The 16,511-nt window shown below is 30.9% G+C and overlaps 1 protein-coding gene and 1 long non-coding RNA gene across 6 annotated transcripts in view; one reads left to right on the top strand and one right to left on the bottom strand.

The window, feature by feature from the left end:
* LOC135133376 (uncharacterized) overlaps positions 1 to 16,511 on the bottom strand; it is a 279,871-nt gene that overhangs the window by 26,768 nt on the left and 236,592 nt on the right. The window lies entirely within an intron of this gene.
* On the top strand, positions 1,887 to 2,435 carry LOC135131940 (uncharacterized). Its single transcript, XR_010280956.1, has 3 exons — positions 1,887 to 2,028; positions 2,084 to 2,214; positions 2,278 to 2,435. It is a non-coding gene; the product is annotated as an uncharacterized LOC135131940 (long non-coding RNA).

The following is a 16,511-nucleotide window of genomic DNA, read 5'->3' as shown; positions in this document are numbered from 1 at the left end:
AGGCGAAGCCGAGTGTAAATAATCCACTCGTGTAAAAACAGTATACATATTATTATACGAGTTGTACAAGAAGCGTATTATTTCTATTTTGTTGCACAATTTCAATAAAAAGTTTAAAATTTCTACTTACAAAAATCCACTTTAGTGTTATGTGTGACGTTCATTATGACACTGTTTTTAATGTTATAATGAACTTGATTTAAAAATATATACGAACTAGTTACTTTTGCAGTAAAATGTGTTCTTTATTTCACTTAAAATCGACAATATTTTAAAATACTACTAGATTTTTCATCAGTCACGTAAAATTTTTATTTATTCTACCACCCAACTAGATTTGCATGCATTCAAGGATTTATTGAAGTACTCATTTCAAAATATGTGTCTCCCCGTTTTTATTTTTTTTTTGCTGCTCATATTTTACCGCTCAATATGTTATTAAACAATGATAGCCATTTTGAAACGACGTCATCACATTATTGGTGGTGATGATTAAACAAATTTTGGTTAGCGTTTTACCATCTACGTGATATTCCTAATATAAATACAAAATTTGGCAACAATCGGCCCAGTACGTTCGGAGATTATCTGTTTAATAAAAGTCCGGGACGCCAGACAAACGGACAGACAGACAGACGGACAGACAGACAAACAGACGGGAACGGTTGCTTACGCTCAGGAAGTAAAAAATTAGGTTGGCGTTGCGTCACGAAAACAAATGAAGCAAAACTTTTTTTTAGGAATAATTAGAGCACAACTTCTTGTACCCCGATACCTAATTTCACTTAATTTGTGCAACTGGTTCTCAAGATATTAATTTACAAAAATATACAACTCTCTTCATTCCAATTACTACGCTTAATATTGTTCGGTCTTATCTTAGCAAGTACTAGCCCCGCCCACCCGCCCTCTGTTTTCTTAGAGGGTATAACATTTGCCAAAATCAGTCTTATCTTAGGAAGTACTACTGTGCCTGTGTACAGTGTATCAGATGAATTTTATTTAAAATACATAATTTATTTTGCCATTTCAATCAGAACATAATTAGAACACAACTTCCTGTTCCCATATTTCTAATTTCAGGTGATTTGTACAATCGATTCTCAAGATATTTAACCATTTCTATACATTCTAGCGACGATCTACGTAACTTAGTGACATAATGGGCAGCGAAAATTAGATCACAAATAAAAAAACAATTGAAAGCTTTCGATAATAATGTTCACCGCAAATTATTGCTAAAAAAATTGAATAGTTACAATGAACCAAATTATAAGCCACAGTACAAAAAGTAATTAATTTAAATGTACATCTAGCGAAAAAGCCACCTCTGGCGTCCCACAGGGCAGAATCCTCGCTCCGTTATTGTTCCTCGTATATATTAACGATCTGACGGATAACATTAACGATCTCAATTTAAATATAACAAAGTAATAAAAACTAAACAATGTATTTTTGTACCTCTTGTGTGTGTCACAGTCCTATAAAAAATTCTCCCATCGGTAGCCCCACCCCGCGACCCTCCACGCGCTCGCCGCCCGCCCCGGCATCGAACTCTCCCGTTCGCTTCCTCGCAACGCCCTTGCTAGGTCGCACACACACGCACGCGAGGAGCGGCAGCGCTGTCTTTGGGGGCACTCGGAGTTCAGGGCGCGGCTGTGACCCGCAGCCACTCGGCAGGGCCGCGCCCCGCGCTCGCGAGGTCACTCGCCGGCTGAACCAGATCAGATCGGCTAAATAACCTGTCCTGTCTTGTATTGACCACCGGTGAACGGGCTCATGCACCACGGTCGCTGCATTCCTGCCCGGCTACCGGTCTGCAGGGACGACTTCATTACGGTCCTGGTGATTTCGATGCGACGTCGCAGCGGGAACCGCGACGCCGCCCGCCCGGATTTCGCCGGACGATTTTCGCCGGACGAGCCAGTTATTTATGGGACGCTTTTATGGGTTCGCGCGCTACCGAGCCGAAGTGCGCCGTATGCAAATTGGTTAATGGGTGTATAAATATCGGCGGGATGGGGAACGGTGCGTGGAGGTGAGGTTTTGTTGTGGGTAGATGGTACAGATGGCTTTATTTTAGAGGAAATGAGGTGGTTATGGGTGAATTGGTTCGTGTTGGAGATTGCTGGCGTCGACGATGAGAATAAATTAACGAAATATGCATTCGGACAATGTCCGTAAGGCGGTTTTTCGGTTCTGGTCTATCACCTGGTAACTACTACAAAGGCGTGATAATGACACTCTGATATATAATTTTGTATTATAAAAATTTAGGAACTGAAGCATCCAATACTATTGCACGACAGTTGTAGAAGTTCCTAATCAGTGTATAGGGTAAAAAAATCAAGGCGGATTCATAAATCACAGGTACACTGACTACAATTACAGTTACAAAACCCATCACAGCCTAGTAACAGGTATATCGAAACTTCGCTGGATTAAAATAGCGCCTTTCATTTTACAGTTGCTGGATGACGTTCTCCGAATAAAAAGTTGCACTTTTTTCAATAATTTTTTATTTATTTACACTAAAAATCATGCAACCAATTAAGCCATAAAACCCCACTCGTCCCAATCTAAACAAACCTTTCCGACCAGCAGTGATGAAATCCTCAAACAAGCCGGACACCTGTACGACTCGGACTTTTATAAATAACAGAAGGTTACAGTTTAGCGTTTTACGATCCGTTGATTCTACAAGCAATTAACAATCTTCCCGTTGAAAAAAACGAGAAAGAATTATGAAAACGCGGTAAGTCTTGAGGCTCGTGTTAACACGACACCGTTCAGTTTCATCGCCGAAAAAACTGCATTAGCGTAACACCACTTTTTCTCCTAGTCCGAAACGAATCACCGCCATTAGAAAGAAAAATAAAATGGCCGACGGATATACGAGCATGTTGACTTACACAGCTGCAAGCGATCACTTTTTTAAATATAATAATATCTCTCGATGCCGGAAATGACCTAAGAGAGTAATACGTGGAGCCTTTATAGCTCACCGGATTATTTATTAAGAACCGCAACTTGTCCAGTAGTTAATGCACTATAAAGGCATTTGATCCTTATAAACACAAACGAGTTTGCGCTTAATTAATATGTTTATCTCGGGGGCTTTAATCATCCCGACTTTTCCCCGATAACAAACTCAGTCCGAAACAACTCCATCTAAAACGAAAAACAGAGCGAAAATTTTTATGAAAACTTAGATGCGTTGAACCCCCAGTGTTCATAACCGTAAAGCGTGCATATTATGGAAGACTTCTCGGTCTGGATCACGTAGGCTTTGATAATTTAGTTGTCGTGCAGAGGCGCAGGACGTGCCAGAATCCGATCCAGATGAGACAATTTTGAGTGGTTGTGTGCGGTGGGCCGATGGTGGGCAATTTCGTGGAATTATGCGATTCGAACCATGTTAATCGATCATTGTGGCTGTGTATTATTGGGACGCGGTGGATGGATGGGTTACGGACACGTTTCGTTATTGTTACGGTCGCGTTCGCTATTTTAATTCAGGCTGCAGAGTGTGGAAAAGTCGATTATTGCCGAGATGTGTTATTAGATGTTCGGCGGAATTCCTGAGATTCCGTGTACGGCCGGAGCAGAACGGATTACTGAATTAGCGTTTCGAGAAATGGGTATTAGTACAATGTAACAATGGGAGTTGTTTATTTAAGTGTGCAGGCGGTAGTTTTGATTTTTGATTATAACATGAGAATGAATAGGTTTTGTTCTCAGAGGTACACTTGATCTGATTTTTTTCCAGAAATTCAAAAATCTATCTATAGACTGTTCCTGGTTTTCTAGCATGAGAAATGTATCTACTTCTTCTAAATATGAAATTTTAAGTACGTTTTTGAATTTTTAAAATTCTTTATTTCTAGAACAGTTTTTTTGGAAAAAATGTTGCACGATTTCACAAATAATACCGTAATGATTTGCTTTGTGTTCAAATTGTATATCTCTCAGCAAAAGAATTCATATGAATAACAGAAGATTTTATTCTCAGAGGTATCTTCGATCCCATTTTTTAAACAGATTTTTTCCAATAGTTCAAAAAGCTGTAGACTGTCCACAGTTTTCGAACATGAGAGATTTTCTTTTATTTCTTCAAAATATGAAATTTTAAGTCTGTTTTTGAAGTTTTTGAAAAAAAAATTTCTATAATTTCACAAACATTACAAGGTAAAAAGCTGTAATGATTTGATTTGTGTTCAAATTGTGTGCCACTCAGCAAAAAAATAGAACAGTGAATTCGTAAACTGTGATTCTTTATTAGTCATAAAATCCAATGATTTCTGATTAATCACATGAATAACAAAATTTTTTTCTCAGAGGTATTCTTGATATGAAATTTTTTAATCCTGATTTTTTCCAGTTATTCAAAAATATGTAGATTTCCCTCAGATCTCTAGGATAAGAAATGTATCTACTTTTACCAAATATGAAATTTTAAGTACGTTTACAATTTTTCAAATTTTTTATTTCTACAAAAGAGATTTATGAAAAAAATGTTTCACGATTTCACAAATAATACTGTAATTATTTGGTTTGTAGTCAAATTGTGTATCCTTCAGCAAAAGAATTCATACGAATAACAGAAGATTTTATTCTCAGAGGTATCTTCGATTCCATTTTTTAAACAAATTTTTTTCAATAGTTCAAAAAGCTGTAGACTGTCCACAGTTTTCGAACATGAGAGATTTTCTTTTATTTCTACAAAATATGAAATTTTAAGTCTGTTTTTGGAGTTTTAAAAAAAGAAAATTCTATAATTTCACAAACATTACAAGGTAAAAGGCTGTAATGATTTGATTTGTGTTCAAATTGTGTGCCGCTCAGCAAAAAAATAAAACAGTGAATTCGTAAACGGTGATTCTTTAATAGTAACAAAATCCAAGTGGTGGCGATACTTTTGATTTCTGATTGGTCACATATGAATAACAACATTTTTTTCTCAGAGGTACTCTTGATATGAAATTTTTTAATCCTGATTTTTTCCAGTAATTCAAAAATATATAGATTGCCCCTGGATCTCTAGGATAAGAAATGTATCTACTTTTTCCAAACATGAAATTTTAAGTACGTTTACAATTTTTCAAATTTTTTATTTCTACAAACGAGATTTCTGAAAAAAATCTTGTACGATTTCACAAATAATACTGTAATTATTTGGTTTGTAATCAAACTGTGTATCGTTCAGCAAAAGAATTCATACGAATAACAGAAGATTTTATTCTCAGAGGTATCTTCGATCCCATTCTTTTAAACAGATTTTTTTCAATAGTTCAAAAAGCTGTAGACTGTCCACAGTTTTCGAACAAGAGAGATTTTTCTTTATTTCTTCAAAATATGAAATTTTAAGTCTGTTTTTGGAGTTTTTGAAAAAAAATTTCTATAGTTTCACAAACATTACAAGGTAAAAAGCCGTAATGATTTGATTTGTGTTCAAATTGTGTGCCACTCAGCAAAAAAATAAAACAGTGAATTCGTAAACGGTGATTCTTTAATAGTGATAAAATCCAAGTGGTGGCGATACTTTTGATTTCTGATTGGTCACATATGAATAACAAAATTTTTTCTCAGAGGTACTCTTGATATGAAATTTTTTAATCCTGATTTTTTCCAGTAATTCAAAAATATATAGATTTCCCCTAGATCTCTAGGATAAGAAATGTATCTACTTTTTCCAAATATGAAATTTTAAGTACGTTTACAATTTTTCAAATTTTTTATTTCTACAAAAGAGATTTCTGAAAAAAATTTTGCACGATTTCACAAATAATACTGTAATTATTTGGTTTGTAGTCAAATTGTGTATCCTTCAGCAAAAGAATTCATACGAATAACAGAAGATTTTATTCTCAGAGGTATCTTCGATGCCATTTTTTAAACAGATTTTTTCCAAGAGTTCAAAAAGATGTAGACTGTCCACAGTTTTCGAACATGAGAAATTTTCTTTTATTTCTTCAAAATATGAAATTTTAAGTCTGTTTTTGGAGTTTTTGAAAAAGTTGTTCTATAATTTCACAAAGATTACAAGGTAAAAAGCTGTAATGATTTGATTTGTGTTCAAATTGTGTGCCACTCAGCAAAAAAATTAGAGCAGTGAATTCCTAAACGGTGGTTCTTTAATAGTAATAAAATCCAAGTGGTGGCGATACTTTTGATTTCTGATTGGTCACATATGAATAACAACATTTTTTTCTCAGAGGTACTCTTGATATGAAATTTTTTAATCCTGATTTTTCCCAGTAATTCAAAAATATATAGATTTCCCCTAGATCTCTAGGATAAGAAATGTATCTACTTTTTCCAAATATGAAATTTTAAGTACGTTCATAATTTTTCAAATTTTTTATTTCTACAAAAGAGATTTCTGAAAAAATGTTGCACGATTTCACAAATAATACTGTAATTATTTGGTTTGTAATCAAATTGTGTATCCTTCAGCAAAAGAATTCATACGAATAACAGAAGATTTTATTCTCAGAGGTATCTTCGATCCCATTTTTTAAACAGATTTTTTTCAATAGTTCAAAAAGCTGTAGACTGTCCACAGTTTTCGAACATGAGAGATTTTCTTTTATTTCTTTAAAATATGAAATTTTAAGTCTGTTTTTGGAGTTTTTGAAAAAAATTTTCGATAATTTCACAAGTATTACAAGGTAAAAACCTGTCATTATTCGATTTGTGTTCAAATTGTGTGCCACTCAGCAAAAAATAGAACAGTGAACTCGTAAACGGTGATTCTTTAATAGTAATAAAATCCAAGTGGTGGCAATACTTTTGATTTCTGATTGGTCACATATGAATAACAAAATTTTTTTCTCAGAGGTACTCTTGATATGAAATTTTTTAATCCTGATTTTTTCCAGCAATTCAAAAATATATAGATTTCCCCTATATCTCTAGGATAAGAAATGTATCTACTTTTTCCAAATATGAAATTTTAAGTACGTTTACAATTTTTCAAATTTTTTATTTCTACAAAAGAGATTTCTGAAAAAAATGTTGCACAACTTGACACATAATACTGTAATTATTTGGTTTGTAGTCAAATTGTGTATCCTTCAGCAAAAGAATTCATACGAATAACAGAAGATTTTATTCTCAGAGGTATCTTCGATCCCATTTCTTTAAACAGATTTTTTTCAATAGTTCAAAAAGCTGTAGACTGTCCACAGTTTACGAACATGAGAGATTTTTCTTTATTTCTTCTAAATATGAAATTTGAAGTCTGTTTTTGGAGTTTTTGAAAAAAATTCGTTCTATAATTTCCCTAAGATTACAAGGTAAAGAACTGTAACGATTTGATTTGTATTCAAATTGTGTCCTACTCAGCAAACAATTTAGAGCAGTGAATTCGTAAACGATGATTCTTTAATAATAACAAAATGCAAGTGGTAGCGGTAGTTTTGATCTCTGATTGTCACAAATGAATAACAAAATTTTGTTTCAGAGGTATTCTAGATATGAAATTTTTTAATCCCGATTTTTTCCAGTAATTCGAAAATATATAGACAGTCCCTAGATTTCTAAGATAAGAAATGTATCTACTTCCTCCAAATATGAAATTTTAAGTACGTTTTTGAATTTTTCAAATTTTGTATTTCTAGAAAATGATTAAAAACAGAATATTACACGATTTCACAATTAATACTGTGATGATTTGGTTTGTGTTCAAATTGTGTACGTCTCAGCAAAATAATTCATATGAATAACAGAATATTTTGTTTTCAGAGGTGTCTTCGATCTCATTTTCTTAAACAGATTTTTTTTCAATAGTTCAATAAGCTGTCGACTGTTCACAGTTTTCAAACATGAGAGATGTTTCTTTATTTCTTCTAAATATGAAATTTTAAGTCTGTTTTTGGAGTTTTTGAAAAAAATCGTTCTATAATTTCACTAAGATTACAAGGTAAAGAACTGTAATGATTTGATTTGTGTTCAAATTGTGTCCTACTCAGCAAAAAATTTAGAGCAGTGAATTCGTAAACGATGATTCTTTAATAATAATAAAATGCAAGTGGTAGCGGTAGTTTTGATCTCTGATTGTCACAAATGAATAACAAAATTTTGTTTCAGAGGTATTCTAGATATGAAATCTTTTAATCCTGATTTTTCCAGTAATTCGAAAATATATACACAGTCCCTAGACTTCTAGGATAAGAAATGTATCTACTTCCTCCAAATATGAAATTTTAAGTACGTTTTTGAATTTTTCAAATTTTTATTTGTAGAAAATAATTAAAAAAAAACATTGCACAATTTCACAATTAATACTGTGATGATTTGGTTTGTGTTCAAATCATGTACCTCTCAGCAAAAGAATTCATATGAATAACAGAATATTTTGTTCTCAGAGGTGTCTTCGATCTCATTTTTTTAAACAGATTTTTTTTCAATAGTTCAAAAAGCTGTAGACTGTCCATGGTTTTCAAACATGAGAGATTTTTCTTTATTTCTTCAAAATATGAAATTTTAAGTCTGTTTTTTGAGTTTTTGAAAAAAAAACGTTCTATAATTTCACTAATATTACAAGGTAAAGAACTGTAATGATTTGGTTTGTGTTCAAATTGTATACCACTCAACAAAGGAATTCATATGAATAACAAACGGTTTTCTTCTCAGAGGTGCCTTCGATCTCATATTTTTTAAAACACTTTTTTTTAACAATTCAAACATCCGTAAACAGCCATGAAATTTTAAGTAGTTTTTTATAGTTTTTGAAAAAAATGTCAGCGATTTAACGAAGATTGCGAGATACATTGTATTGTAACGATCCGGTTTGTGTTCAAATTGTGTCCAACTCAGCAAAATAATCAGAGCATCGAATTCGTACACGGTGATTCCTAAAAAAATCAAATTCGCAATAAAATTAAAACAAAAATGCAACAGTTGCTGAAAGCTCACGTAAGGAAGTGCCATGGATTGTGAGCAAGACTGTATTAACAATTGATAGCCGTTACATAAAGCATTCTAATGTTAGTCGTATCTTTTAATTAATATTACGTCAAAAATGCATAATGACTCAATCGGCTATGTTAGAAAGTACTTAATGAAAGGAAGTATGTCGAGAAGTGTTTCCATAAAGTTCATTCAGGTAAAGCTGTGTAAATGATGTTTGTTTGTAATTATTGTAACATTATTAATTTAAAGATGTGCATAATTTCACATTTAACGGTTTAAATAATTCAGTTGAACAGACTCAGCAAATTATGGTCCCTTTTTCTGTGTAAATAATTGTGCCACAGCTGGCCATATAATCATGATTATGATAATCAAAAATTCAATGACAGGTGCTAAAGGTGTTTCACAAGTAATGAAATCTTCTGTCTCAGAGGTGCCCTAGATCTTGTTTTTTTTAATCGGAACTTATCCGTCCGATAAATTAAAAAAAAAGACATTTTTTTGCAAAATGGGATTTCTTTGAAAAAAAAAGATCAAAGTCGCTCTGAAATCAAAGTCCAATTGGTGGCGGTTACACAAAAGAGTCTAATGTTGGTCATATCATTAATTACCATTGCGTCAAAATTCATGATAATTCAATCGACCGTGTTAGAAAGTGTTCACTGAAAGTAAATGCGCCGACAAGTGTTCCTATATAGATCATACAATTAAAGCTATCCGAATGATGTTTATTTGATTGATTTAACTTAATGAAAGGTAGCACATCACATTGACCGGTCTAAGTAATTTATCTAAGCAAATTAAACAAATTAGAGTTAATGCTACACTTTTTTTCGTCTTTAAGAGTTTATAAAAAAAAAATGTGCACTCACCTTTCATTTCTACAACGTGCTATTAGTGACTTACGCTCACCGCGATCTTTACATGATATTTATTTAATTCAAATACGCAACTACATGGACACAGAAAATTCGAGCTTGCGGGTAAACTGCACGTCAGAATTGTAAAAAATATTTCGCTCCACTTTCTAATTACACGGACCATTTTAATTCGCCTTTTTCTACAATAAAGATTTGCATTAGGGTTAACAAGAACATCGAAAGCGAAATTATAGCGCCCGTCCATAAATATTTTTAATTGCTTTAATTGGACGTTTGCAAAATTGGTTGTAAAATCAACGAATCGTAAATGACAAAATAATGAAAGGTAAGCAATAACACTGACTACTGGAGCACAAAACACTTAAAACCTTTCATTATTGTGCAATTTGAGCACTTGTAAAAATAATTTGCTAATTTTGGTGTACTTATTATCTTATTAAATTAAAATCGCCGCTTTCCTCCTCGAATTTAGTACCCCGCCGCGGCTCATTAACGTATTAATACGCACACTTTACAATCTCAGCCCGACTTTCTCGATTTACTCCCGGAGTCAATAAACGATAAAATTTACGAACGAGGTAAAACCAACGTTACCTTAATGAAAATAGTTACTTTTAATTAACAATCAGATATTCACGAGGCTCTTGATTGGGCCGGATCAGATTACGTTCGTTGCGTTTATCTATGCGATAATTTTTCTTAAAGCACATGTTGATTTTATCGGCGGATCGTAAATTTTTCCTTTATGTTATAATTTAACATTAAAATTTATTAATGGTCGGGCATTTTCGAAGCCATGGTAGCTACCAGGCGTCGTAATTAGGTAGATAGCTCGAAGATCGTCGTTTAAAAGGCGATTTATCATCGATTGTCTTTGAAGGAATGCTCGCCCTGGCCTGGTTCCGTCAATCTGGTAAAGTTGTCGTTAATTGTGTCGTTCTCTATTTGGTCGTGACATATAGCATGGGTCGATTGCGAGTTTTGCGATTGCGAGATTGCGAAAAAGGAGGGAAGGAGAGGAACGACGGGAGCGAGGATGGATGCTCGAGGGTTCGTGCAGTTTGAACTGAAAGTTACGCTGGCGGGTTATGGGTGTGCTATAAATCAACCTAGATTTAAGTTGCTGTCAATTCCGGAACAAGTGGTGGTGATGTGGAGCGGAGGTTTGGCGGGCGTGGGATGAAAGTACACGCAGAACGTTATTTTTGCTGAAATGGACTTTGTCGAAAATTTTCGAATATCGATAACTATGACGAAAAATTGGTCGGAGGTTATTTCCCTCGTCCAATTTTTCAAGTTTTCACTTTAAAATTTTTGAGTTTTCCGATTTTCCATCTTTTGGATTTTTCAATTTTTAGATTTTGCAGTTTTTCGATTTGAGTTTCTCGAGTTTTCAATTTTTAATTTTTAAATTCTTCGTTTTTCAATTTTTCATTTTGGTTTTTTTTTCTCTATTTTTCAATTTTTCAGTTTTTCAAAGTTCTAATTCTATAATTTTCTCTTTTCAATGTTAAATATTTAAATTTTTGGATTTTTCAATTTTTCGGTTTCCGAATTTTCAATTTTAGATTTTTAAATTTTTTGTTATATCATTTTTTAGAATTTTCAGTTTCGCGATTTTTGAATTTTTTGTTTCTTCAATTTCTGATTTGCAATTTTTCTGGCTTTCATTTTAAATATGTAATGATGATTAAAATGCTTAAGATTTCTTCAATTTCTGATTTGCAATTTTTCTGGCTTTCATTTTAAATATGTAATGATGATTAAAATGCTTAAGATTTTTCAATTTTACGATTTTTGAATTTTTATATTTGTCAATTATTGAATTCCAATCCTTTTTCATTTATTCGATTTTTCAATTTTCGATTCACTAATTTTTTTCGAATCTTAAGTTTCAAATTTTCGTTTTTCAATGTATCAATTTTTCTTCGATTTTCCGTCAACTCACATCACGTCACGTAAAGTTAGGTCAGGTCATACCAGGTCAGGTCAGGTCATTTCAGGTTATGTCAGGTCATGATGATTTTTCATTTTATCGATCTTGAAATTTTTCGTTTTTTCAGTTTTTCGATTTTTCAACTTTTCAAACAAAAAAAAATGGAATAATTACAACAAAAAAAAGAAAAAAGTAGATAATGAAAACTGAAAAATCTATAATTGAAACTCAAGGACTTGAAAAATTCAAGAAACGGAAATTAAAAAATTGACAGATTAAAACTCGAGAAATTTAAATGTCGAAAAAGTGCAAAATTGAAAATTATAAAATCGAAAGTAAACAGAAAAAAATAAAGGAAATGAAAAAACAAAAAATTGTCATATAAAATTGAGAAAATGAAAATTAAAAAATCGGGAAAATGAAAAACGAAAAAATCAAGAACTTGGAACATTTGACGAAACGAAAATTTGAAAAATCGAAAAATTAAAAATTGAGAAACTGAAAAATCGAAAAATGAAAAATTGTAATAGCGAACTAAAATTGTAAAATTATAAATGGACATATTAAAGAAACGGAAATCGAAGTCGAAAAAGCTGAAATTTAGAGTCGAAAAACTGAAAAATCGAAAAATCGAGAAATCGAGGAGATGAGAAATCGAAATAATTAGAAATGGAGAAATACGAAAATCAAAAATCGAAAAATCGAAAAATCAAAAATCGATTAATCGAGAAATTGGGAAATCAAAAAACCGAAAATTTAGAACCGTCAAAAATGGAAAAATTAAAAAATCGAAAATAGGAAAATCGAAAACTCGAGATTAGTTTTTGGATTTTTCAGTTTTTCGATTTTTCAAATTTTCCTCCATTTTTCAATTTTCGATTCTTCAATTTTTCGATTTTCGATTTTTACTTTTTTGATTTTTCAACATTTCTATTTTTAACTTTAGGTTTTCAATTTTTTTGTATGTATTTTGATTTCTTTTTTAAATTTTTCGATTTCTCGATTCTTTCATTTTTAAATTCTTCAGTATGTCTATTTTACAATCCCTGAATTTTTAAATTTTAGATTTTTCATTTTTTGTGTTTTCACTTCGTCCGATATTCAATTTTAAGATTTTTTACTTTTTCGATTTTTCAATTTTAAAATTTTACAGTTTTTAACTTTTCGAGTTTTCGATTGTGGTTTACTTCGATTTCTCGATGTTTCAGTTTTCCAATTTTTCTTTGTTTCGACTTTTCGATTTCTCGGTTCTTCAAATTTCGATTCTTCAATTTTTCAGTGCACTTTTTTCGATTTTTCAATTTTTCAGTTCTCGACGTTTCTAAATTTTCGATATTTTTGATTTTCCTTTTACTAGATTTCTTGATTTTTCAGGTTTTAATTTCTCGACTTCTCGATTGTTCGATTTTTCAATTTTTTAATCCACCAATGTTTCGATTTTTCAAATTTTCAATATATTTGAATCTCAGATCTTCCAAATTCAATTTTTCGATGTTTCAGTTTTGGAAATTTTCAATTTTTCAGTTTTTCGATTCTTCAGTTTTCCAATTTCTCGATTTTTTGTTTTTCCTATTTCTCGGTTTCTTGGTTTTTCACTCTTTTGATTTCTCGATTTTGAAATTTTTCGATTTCTAATTTTTCGATGTTTCAGTTTTGGATTTTTTCAATTTTTTCTTTCATTTTCCAATTTTTCGATATTTCAGTGTTGAGATTTTTCACTATTTTGATTTTTTATTTTTCGATTTTTCTATTTCTCGGTTTTACTTCGATTTCTCAGTGTTTCAATTTTTGAATTTTAGATTTTTAATTTTTTCCCAATTTTTTGATTTTTTGATGTTTCGATTTCTCGGTTTCTCATTTGTTCAACTTCTCGATTTTACATTTTTCTGTTTGTGTTAGATTTTTCAATTTTTTCATTTTTAAGTTTTTAGGCCTTTCAATTGTTCAATTTCTTTGTTTCGTGAAGAAACATCGAAAAACCAAGATTCGATTTCCCGACCTTCCGATTTTTCAGTTTTGATTTTTCGATTTATTGGTCTCATGGTTTTTCGATTTTTCGGCTTTTCGATTTTTAGATTTTTCAACTTTCCAGTTTTTCGATTCTCAATTTTCATTTCAGTTTTGGAACTTTTCAATGTTTCGATTTTTTGATCTTTCGATTTCTCGATTTTTCAATTTTTCAATTTTTTAATGTTTCCATTTTTCAAATTTTCAAATATCTGATTTTTCGATATTTCAATTCTTCGATTTCTCATCGATTTATCGAGATTTCGATGTTTCGATCTTTTAATTGTTCGATTTCCTGATTTTTCGATTGTTTTTAATTCAAATTTTTCAGTTTTTTGAGTTCGAATTTTTCAATTTTTCGATTTTTAATTTTCGATTTTGGACGATTTCAATTTTCGATATTTCAATTTTTCGATATTTCAGTTTTGGAATTTTTCAATGTTTCGATTTTTTGATGTTTCGATTTCTCGAATTCTCGATTTTTCAACTTTTTGATGTTTTCATTTTTCAAATTTTCAAATTTCTGATTTTTAGATATTTCAATTCTTCGATTTCTCATCGACTTATCGAGATTTCGATGTTTCGATCTTTTAATTGTTCGATTTCCTGATTTTTCGATTGTTTTTAATTTAAATTTTTCAGTTTTTTGAGTTCAAAATTTTCAATTTTTCGATTTTTAATTTTCGATTTTGGACGATTTCAATTTTTGATATTTCAATTTTTCGATATTTCAGTTTTAGAATTTTTCAATATTTCGATTCTTTATTTTTTCGATTTTTTGACTTTCTGATGATGTTTCATTTTTCGTTTTTTCAATTTTTTGATGTTTTAATTTTTCAATTTTTAAAATTTCAGATATTTTATTTCCCGATTTTTCAAATTTTCGGTTCCTCATATTTCTATTCAAATTTTTCGAATTTTCAATTTTTCGATTTTTCAGTTTTTCGATTCCTCAGTTTTTCAATGGTTCGATTTTTTGATGTTTCGATTTCTCGATTTTTCAACTTTTTCATGTTTTCATTTTTCAAATTTTCAAATTTCTGATTTTTAAATATTTCAATTCTTCGATTTCTCATCGAATTATCGAGATTTCGATGTTTCGATCTTGTAATTGTTCGATTTCCTGATTTTTCGATTTTTTTAATTTAAATTTTTTAGTTTTTTGATTTCAAATTTTTCAATTTTTCGATTTTTAGTTTTCGATTTTGGACGATTTCAATTTTCGATATTTCAATTTTTCGATATTTCAGTTTTGGAATTTTTCAATGTTTCGATTTCTCGATTTTTCAATTTTTCAATTTTTTAATGTTTCCATTTTTCAAATTTTCAAATATCTGATTTTTCGATATTTCAATTCTTCGATTTCTCATCGATTTATCGAGATTGCGATGTTTCGATCTTTTAATTGTTCGATTTCCTGATTTTTTTGATTTTTTTAATTTAAATTTTTTAGTTTTTTGAGTTCAAATTTTTCAATTTTTCGATTTTTAATTTTCGATTTTGGACGATTTCAATTTTCGATATTTCAATTTTTCGATATTTCAGTTTTAGGATTTTTCAATATTTCGATTCTTTATTTTTTCGATTTTTTGACTTTCTGATGATGTTTCTATTGCTCGATTTTTCGTTTTTTCAATTTTTTGATGTTTTCATTTTTCAATTTTTAAAATTTCAGATATTTTATTTCCCGGTTTTCCAGATTTTCAATTCTTCATATTTCTATTTTCAAATTTTTCGAATTTCCAAATTTTAGATATTTCATTTTTTTGCTGTTTCGATTCCTCAATCTTTCAATTTTTCATCTTCTCGATTTTACATTTTTCTGTTTTCCAATTTCTCAATTTTAAAATTTTTTATTTTTTGATTTTTAAATTTTTCGATTTCTTGGATTCTCGATCTGAAGAAGCATCAATTTCCCGAGCTTTTGATTTTCGAATTTTTGGATTTTCGATTTTTCAATTTTCCAGTTTTTCGAGTTTTCAATTTCTCAATGTTTCGATTATTTTTCGTTATTTCAGCTTTGGAGTTTTTCAATTTCTCAAGTTTTTCGATTCCTCAGTTTTTCAATTTTTCAATTTTTATATTTTTTAATTTTTCAAATTTTGAAATTTCTGATTTTTCCATATTTCAATTTTTTTATTTTCAGTTTTTCGATTTTTCAATTCTTCGATTTCTCATCGATTTATAGAGATTTCGACGTTTCTATCTTTCAATTGTTCAATTTCCTGATTTTTCGATTTTTTTAATTCAAATTTTTCAGTTTTTTGTGTTAAAATTTTTCAATCTTTCAATTTTTAATTTTCGATTTGGGCGATATCAATTTTCGATATTTCAATTCTTTGAGTTTTCAGTTTATCGATTTTTAAATTGTTTTCATTTCTCAATAATTGCCCAGTTTATCGATATTCCGATTATTTCATATTGTCCGCACTTGTGTGTCCGATTATCTCTGAAACTATGTGTCCCACGTCTGAATTTATCAGAAACTTTTTTTTAGTGCAACATTATCACGAAACTTCCCCCACAAATTTATGTTTAACAAAGTCGCACAATTCCAGACACCTTTTCCATCCATACCGAGTGTCGATCTGGCCATTACTTCCATCGGCTCTCCCATGCGCCGCTCTCACTCGGAACGATTTAAGTCGGGTCGCGGCTAATGCGCGATAATTAATTACGCAATTTCAGGCAGCCTTCAGATGCCGCTACTTGCTGAAAATATTAATAATTCAACGCTTCTTGTAATGGGGTCGGTATTAATACTTTTCGAA

The sequence above is a fragment of the Zophobas morio genome, unplaced genomic scaffold (genome assembly GCF_036711695.1).
Source record: "Zophobas morio isolate AGI-343-1 ecotype UQ-CSIRO unplaced genomic scaffold, CSIRO_AGI_Zmor_V1 ptg000021l, whole genome shotgun sequence".
NCBI lineage: Eukaryota > Metazoa > Arthropoda > Insecta > Coleoptera > Tenebrionidae > Zophobas > Zophobas morio.
The sequence above is the reverse complement of the archived record's forward strand: the minus strand, read 5'-3'. Positions and strand labels throughout refer to the sequence as shown.